Source organism: Tyto alba, unplaced genomic scaffold (assembly GCF_018691265.1).
Source record: "Tyto alba isolate M040663 unplaced genomic scaffold, T.alba_DEE_v4.0 Super-Scaffold_14, whole genome shotgun sequence".
NCBI classification, from domain to species: Eukaryota; Metazoa; Chordata; class Aves; order Strigiformes; family Tytonidae; genus Tyto; species Tyto alba.
In genome coordinates, this window is record NW_024881276.1 from 46,426,094 (window position 1) to 46,434,978 (window position 8,885).

Here is an 8,885-nt window from a genome sequence, read left to right on the forward strand (position 1 = left end):
CTAGCATAAGGTCTGGTAATTGTATTCTTCTCTTTAGCTCAACAAATCACTTCTCCTGTTCCTCCTCAGACATCCCTTCTTGTCAGAACTAGTATCTATTTCCCCCTTCCAAAAAACCACTTCTGCTGCAAATCAACTCCAAAAGCCACAAAATGTTGCATTCCTTTAAGCAGTGGAGTAGCCTTCAGAGAGTGAACTTTGATAATGTCGCTTTTTGCCAACCCCTGCCTCTGCAACCCCACAACTGCAAATGCTTTTTCAAACCACTTTTCTCTTCTGCATTGGGAGACAACTTATATGATGCAACTTCAAGAAAAATAAAACATGCCCTTTGTGTTTCTTGGGTCAAGCATCAATAATTTTAAAAAATCAACAGCATCTCTCAGACTAAAGCAAAGCTGAGTTTAGAAGTTAGAGCATTTTGTATTCTGCAAACAGAAAATGTAAGGGAGACAGGCTTTTGTCAGAAGCCCAGACATTTATATTTTTGCGTCTAAGAAAGAACATTTTATATCTTTTTTGTTTAACAACTTCCACTTATTTTAATCTTTGACACCTCTGGAGTTCACAATATACTGCCAACTGCCACTGTGACATCTGCTAGGGAGGGCAGAAATAATTTGCAGGCTACTGACAACTGCTGTGGGTTGCAAGACTGTCTTTTAAGAGAGGAAATGGGAAGAAAATTTGTAGCAGAAAGCTTTCCTCACCCCCACTCCCTGCTATTATTGTACATTCTCAGCAAAAATAATGAATCCTCTTATGAAAAAGTAGCATCATAATTTAAAAAATAAATTCTCAGGTTATTCAGCTCCTGGAAACTGGTGGAGTCATTCAGACCTTCACAGAGTAAACAAATGCTACTGGGCCAAGCCTGGCTTTTGTTGCTCTAAGGTGTGTGTGGCTCACACATATCTGTGAGTTTATCCTCTCATCATTTCTGTGAGTAAACCACATAATTCTCAATAGACAGATGGAAAAATGAGACCTGGAGACTTTGAGGACAAAACAGAAAATACATTTCAATAAGTCTTAACTCTGTTTTCGGATAAGTCAATAGGAAATTTTGATTTTGATAGCACAGCTAGGCTTACACTAAGTACTTCTAAAAATCACATCAGAAGCAAATTGCCCAAAGGAAATCAGCAGAAAAACTAGTCGTGGTTTAACCCCAAACAGTAACTAAGCCCCATCCAGCTGCTCGTTCACTCCCTGCCCAGTGGAAGCGGGGAGGGAATTGGAAGGGTAAAAGTGAGAAAACTCGTGGATTGAGATAAAGACAGTTTAATAGGTAAAGCAAAAGCCGTGCACAAGCAAAGCAAACCAAGGGATTCACTCCCCACTCCCCACCGGCAGGCAGGGGCTCAGCCATCCCCAGGGCAGCTGGGCTCCATCATATGTAACAGTGATGTGGAAACACAAATTCCATCACTCCAAACGTCCCCACCCCTTCCTCCTTTTCCCCCCAGCTCTATATGCTGAGCATGATGCCACAGGGTCTGGGACATCCCTTGGGTCAGCTGGGGTCTGCTGTCCTGGCTCTGTCCCCTCCCTGCTTCTTGTGCCCACTTGCTGGTGGGGCTGTGTGAGGAGCAGAAAAGGCCTGGACTCTGTGTAAGCCCTGCTCAGCAATAATTAAAACATCCCTGAATTATTATCAACACTGTTTTCAGCACTAATCCAAAACATAGCCCCATGCCAGCTACTATGAAGAAAATGAACTCTAACCCAGCTAAAAACAGTACAACTAGGAACTGAACTCTAACCTCCTGAACTTCAGGATAGTGCTACAGCCACAATGCCATCCTCTCCACAAAGGTATAGTGGTGGCATATAGATGCTTTACAATGAATGGTGTTATGGTACACAGTTCAGCACTTAAGACATAGCTCTGCATTAAACTGTTTTCAGCACTTTGTGTTTTCAGCACTTGAATTCAAGGTCTGCATTCTCTTGAGAATCACATAGGAATGTAAGTCCCAGCCTAAAATTTTAAGTCAACTTTAAAAAAAAAGAGTACTTACATATTTAGAAAACCCATACAAACTGCTGAAAATACCAAGATGGTGAAAACCAGCCAACCAAAACCAGTTAATTCATATGTGTCTTCGACAACTACTGTTTTCCAAGAATGGCTGTAAGGGACTGAGTGCAAGTGGACTTCTAGATGATGCTAATGTCCTTCAGAAAGGTGGTGTTTGTTCAATTATTGTCTTACCCCAACACAGCACAGCTACTTCAATCAACATATTCATAGAGATACTCTTCAATGTCATGACACTAATCAAAGACAAGTACACTTCAACAACCTGGATATGCTCTAGCATACATCCAGTCAAGGAAAGAGTTCATAAGTCTTTGCATAATCCAATTCCAGGACCTGTGACTGCAGCAAGCACTAAACGGAAGAGTGTATAGTACAGTAAGGCTTTGTGATCCGTCACCTGCAGTGCAGTCTGCTGAATTATTTAGTCTCTACAGGTACATAACTCACAACTACCTTAGAAGAATTTTAGTTAAACTGCCAACTTCCTATTTGAGTCCTCTACAAACCCTGTTCTCTCACTAAGCTGGGAATGTGACTGCTCTCCAGCATACGTTACTGTGAAGAAAGGAAGCTTCTCAAGTGAAGACATCAGCCTGTCAACCAATTCCATTTCCAGTACACACATGCTGAATGCTGCTATGGATCTGTATCTTTCAATGCATAACCAGCAGGGTTTACAGCTGCTAAAATATGGCCCATACATTGGACATTTTCTTTAAATAGGGTCAAGGATGATGGGTTCTGGAGGGAACAGACAACTTACTGCTGTTTAAAATGTTTCTCAGTAAGAACACTAGTTAAAATATCCAAAGAATCATATATATTTTTTTTTTTTTAACTGATACCTTGTTAATTAAGTGAGTTGCTATCCAAACAGATGCTTTCCAAAAGGGACCTTTTTTAGCCTCTGGTGCTGCAGACTGCTGTGTAATGTACTAACCCACTGATCCATGCTTCCTTCAATTTTCTTTGAGGCTTCCTATTTTTCAAAAGCTGAAGCACAATGTTAACCTTGCAGGTGTAATATCTATTTCTAACATAGTTACCTCTTGCAATTTATTTGGGTAAATTTTCCAAGGACAGTACTTTATACATGGAGACCACCTACATGCATACTGTGCCTATAATAAATAAATAGGTAGATAGATAGATAAACGTCAACCTTTAAATCTCATTTTGAAGACAGATCACGTTATCTCATCAGCTGGAGACTACATCAATGGTTATGACTTAGTCACTTTATAAAACATTCTCTGAACCTCAGATGAGAGGCATGTTATACACGAAAAATAGTGTGTGCAGGAAATATACATTGTATATCTACAAAATGGGCCATATCCCACTGCCATTAAAATTGATGGGAGTTTTGCCATTCACTTCAATGGGATCAGCAGCAGTATATAAAGATGAATTGGCTATAAGCGCACACACTGGCGCTTTATGGGCGTGACAATATAAAAGCCCTGTGTGAAGTAATGAAATGAAATATAACAGTGCTGGGTATGTCAATCTTTCTTCTTCTACCTTCAGTTGCTATATCAGGAACATTAAACGTTTCCCTGGTTAGCTGTAGAATCACAAAAATTACAGACAAAAAAGTACTATTAAGTCTACTTCCTGCCAACACAAAATTATTCCTCCCTGTACTTTTTCTAATCCTCTGTGCAGTGTAGTTTTACACTAGTCAAACGTTCTGGCATCTTCTCCTCCCTGTAATGAATTATTCTATCTGATATTTAATCACACATCCAGCCAAGCTAGATTTTTCCTAAAAAATAAATCAACAAAGCAAAACACCCCTACCAAAACCCCATGGTATATTGCTCTGAAGTTCCTTGTAGCATCATTTCACTTCGGGACACTATCAGTTACATATTTCCCTGCTTTTCATAGCCCACCACATCCAAATGCAGGCAGTAGTAAGTAGCTGCTCACTCATTACTGGTGTGATGGTGAACACCAGAAGCAGGTGTGGAGGTGAACCGATCATTTCGTTCTCTGAATTTTGAGTAACTTAATTCCAAAACTGCATTCTAGTTGAGACAATAAACCTGAAATCTTTGAGGTAAAGTTTTAGCAGTCTGTGACAGGCATATTGGAGACTTACCAAAGCAGGAAACTGGAACTGGTGGTACGGGAGACCCTTTTCAGTAAAATGTTCATGTGGCACACACACCACCACATCCCTTGATACAGGCAGTCCTTATTTTGTCAGCCAGACTGAATGAGGAGTTTGGGGACACAGTTATTTCTGAGCAAAATCTAATGAAATTTTCACTCTAGAAACCACTATTTAATTCTCACTTACATACACATGCTTGTCTTACAGTTCTGAATAAGGCTGAAATAATTAAAAAATTAAGATATAATTCTGCTGTTACCTTCACGTTGCTTCTTTCCCATCAACTCCCTGCTGCCTTATCACACTTCTGGGTTTAACCTGTTTTAGTTAGGGCAGATAATACCAGCCTCCTTCCTCTTTTAGGGCAGGATGTTTAATAAGCACCGAGTATGTTAAAAAAAGGGGAAAAGTGTATCTAAAATATATGCCATTTTTATGCCCCTTCAAATCAGAGGACCTCAGGTAGGTTAAGATGCTACAGGAATGCCTATCCAGAGACAGAAGTTTTGCCTTGTCAGCCTGTGCCACACTGAAGTGCATCGAAACACAGTTTGAAAACTGTTCAATCACAGATTCTCACTGAAGGAAGACGTGCACCTTTAGAGATCTCCCCAGTAGCAAAGAAAGCTACTTGATACAAAGGGATAATCAGGAGTTGCTGTGTCAGGGCCCGTACCTGATGCAGGTGCAGATGTACAAGTATTAGACCAGAACAGCATGGGTGACTGACACACAGCAACAGTTAGACCACATCTTTTCTGGATCACTCTGAGAGCTGCTCTGATGCTGCATGTAAATGAGCATATTGCCTATTTTGACTGCTTTATTTATTTATTTCATTTGCTAAACTCTTACAGTCATGAAAGATGAAAGCCGTACATCAGGGAAGCATCATTTTGTGAAGGACAAGATAATGTTACTAATCAGCTGAAGCGCTAGCCTCATTCAAACTTGGGTAGCTGTGCTGCCTTCTAGTGCTTCTGTCTTCTTTAACAGAAGACATAGTTCTGCAACAACTTTTAGAGCACTTATTACTATAGAATTGATTATTACCTGTGGTTTTGGGGTAGCAGATCCGTTTCCTTTTCTTCTGTGACCACGAAGGGTTCCATCACCACGACACACTGGTAAGCGACCACAGCACTGCCATGCTATCACAAAGTGAAAGAGCAAGGAAGCGTTTATGTAAGTGAACACCTTAAACACAGCTGTAAGGAGTGGAAATTCTTCAGTGAAATAGACTGGCACGAAACCTAGGTTTACATTCCATCCCTTTCTCTTGAGAGTAGTTGTGACTTTTTGATTGAAGTATTTTATTTTGCTACCACCTGAAACACATTTTTAAGTGGAGCCATGGGAGCTCTATGATGCTTGCCCCTCTTGAAAACTATGTACAACTACTACAAAAATAAAGCCTTCCAAGGCCATTAAGTCTTAACCTCAAATCTTAGGAGGCAGCCAGGAAGAGCAGCCAATGAAAGCATTTTCTGACAAATGTTTCATGATTGCTGTGACCTGTCTTATAAAAAACTATCTTTAGTAAAAAATCATGTGGTGGGGACACGGCAGCACCATCTAAAAGCTAAGACTAGTGATTTTGTGTGCCCTGTGTTCTCTGGTCCATGTCTGACAAACTGATAACTGAGAAAAAGTTTCACTTTTACCTGCATTTTTACCTGGAAGTAAAGAGACTACACCAATATGTGCTGTTCAAGCTCCCTCTAGAAGAAAGAGTCTCATTTACAGCCAATATTGCATAAAGCTACATCAGCTTACCAGCAGGCCATGTTCTATGACAGAAGAGACTATTTAAGATGGATCAGATTCTCAGAACTTCCTCCCACCAAATCAATTTTTCTAACAAGGTACACTGCAGATACAGCCATTCGTTTTGCAAGAAACAGGTAGCCATGCTCTATTTAAGTGCTCATAGCTAATTTAAATACCCTGCAAAATTAAAGCAAGCCCCCAGTAGTTTTCATGATGGATGTCCTCAAAAGACATTTTTCTCCTAAAATAACCAAAAGAACTAAGGGGATCCTCGCGCTCCAGCACAGGTAACTGTGGTTTCCACCCTCCCCTAAAGGAGGTCCCCTCTCCCCACCACCAAAACCCTCACAGACCTTTTGCTGTGCAGGGTGCAGCACTGTTGCTCTTCCAAGCTAAAAGGCATGGCATCTCCTCTCAGTATTTCACATTTTTCTTCCACTGCTGTGTTCCTGATCTTTTAGTTTTACCCCTTTCAGTGTGCTTCGCCTTCTCTTTGCACATCTTAGTAAGAAAGCAGAGTTCATTAGTCCCCTAGTTGCCTGAAACAGTCCACAGACATTTGTGTGTAATCTGTTTTTCCACTCTATTTCACAGTGGAGAATGCTTTTGGCAAACCGTAATCAAATTGCGTCATATGCCACTGAATAAAGGAACAAATGTGGCAAATATCTAAACTTACCTTCATAGAAGGCCCTAATTTCTTATTGTGCCACACCCCCTGAGACAGGAAAATGACATTTTATATGTTTGAAAAGGGAATGGCAGAAAAGCACTATAGTATTTGAGCTCCAGTCATCTCTGCTGCCTCTGAAGTATACTGGCACTAACATGTGCTATGCATAATATGATTGAGTAGTCAGACAAACACTCTCTTAATTGCTTTCATTGGAGATCATGCAGATTTCTCCAGCTACTCCACAACCCAACAAAAATGGTCATTTTCTTGCCCTCAGCTTGCACACCTGCCTTTTCCCTGGGGCTGCAATTTCCTCAAAGTTAGAGAGCCTGACTTGATTGCTACCCCATTTCCATTCAATTGCCTGTGAGAGGAGGCAGGACGAAGTAGAGGAATTAAATTACAATTCCCTGAGAAAAAGGTGTAAAACTGGAAAACGTTGCAACCTTGTCCTGAAGGTGAGCAGAAGCCATCTTAGGACATCAGAAGTACCTAAGAGGTTCCTGAATGGACAAGAAAGCTTTTCAAGCACCTTTGAGTGGATGCTGCTTCCCCAATGTGAAGCACCTTGTTCCTTACCTCCACAGGCATGCCTCCCATCCTTCCTGCTTGTCCCTTCTCACCCCCTTTCCCCCCCCATCCCTGACAGCAGCCAGAACTGATTCGAACAGAAAAAAACCCCACACTTGGCAGCACTCTGTACTAGCATTCATCTGCTACAAAGCAAAATAAATATGATGTATTAATTTGCCTCACTTCTTCCTGCTTTTTTGGTGCTCTTTTAGAGTAGTTCAAAAGAAACTCCAGGAGATCAGCAAAGTGTTATGCAGAACCCAGTGCGGCTTTTACATACATCAGGAGGCCTTGCTGCATAATTTAGGTCTAATGCAATGCAGTTCACAGGGACTTGCTCATACGCTGAGACTGAGAAAAATTCAGTTTTCGAGGATTCCTTTGTTCTTTCTGTGATTACCTAGTCCACATTCTCCTCAACCATTCAGCCTAACCACATATTTTAATTCTATCCCTGAGTAAGTTGCATTCTTGGCTTTCCATTTCAATTTCCACAGGGCAAATAAAACCGATGGAAAGCATTTTGACAAGGGTACTGTTATTGCATCCGGTAGCCTGAGATGACTCCAAATCTGGATATTACATTTAATGTTTCTGGGACAGATGCTGTTAGGTCTTTTCATAGGAACAGAGTATCATCTGCATACATTAGTAACTTCTGTGCCTCAAGTTGCATACGCTTTATATCCTTTTAAGGTTTCAGAAACACTGCTGACAATTTAATACTACAGGGGCACCTCAAACATTTTTCATCACGAAGTAGGTGAAAGGATGGCTGTGGAAGCTCAGGCACCAAAGCAGCAGAGTACCTCCGGCATTTATTTCCTTCAGCAAAAGGTGCAGCAGCAAAAAAACCTGCACAACCCATCCTCTTAGTCCCAGAAGCCCGAAGAATCAAGGCTATGGCTCACAGTCAGCATGTGCTTTTAGGCAACTAAGATTTTCTTCAATTCAGGTGCTCTGCTGCTGAACCCTGCCTTCTTACTGCTCCAGATACTGCGGACACAGCCTTCCCGGCAGCCCCGGTGCTCAGAGCGGGGCCAAGCACTGAGCGCTCCGTGACCCGGGGTGCACTGACAAACCGGGGTGAATGCAGAGTCCAGGCTCATCAGTGTCACAAGGCGAGCAAAGAATAAAGGCAGTGAGAAGTCAGCTGAGTTCTTCAGAGGCAAAAGGCCGTTCAGTCACAGTTGTAACAAGTTTTTCTGAGCTCACAGCAACAGAATCACTGGAGAATTTCGTGTAGAACTACTGCATTTCCAGAGTGGTTACATGGAGCTCCTTACAGAAGACCTCAGGCAATCAACTTTATCCCTGCCTTTGTTAGCGAGGTGCAGAATTACCAATTTGGTAGTTTATCCATTATTTATAAATTGATATTCTTTTGTATTCAGAAAAAAAAAAATAAAATCTGCATTAACAAGTCATGTTTGTGATTGCAAAAAACTTAGAATTCCATATATACAGAGATGTAAACAAAACCCACAAAATATAAATGTATACAGTCTCACACAAACACATTTCCACACAAGCAACTCATCTACCAGAAAAAAAAACAAACAAACAAACAAACTCTGTTCTTCAAAACACCATTCCTTAAAAACAATTATTATAAGCTTCAATCTTTGCTCCGAGAGGGATGAAGGGGCTCCATTCTACTTCAGGACAAGCATTCGCCCTAATATATACACCATTAC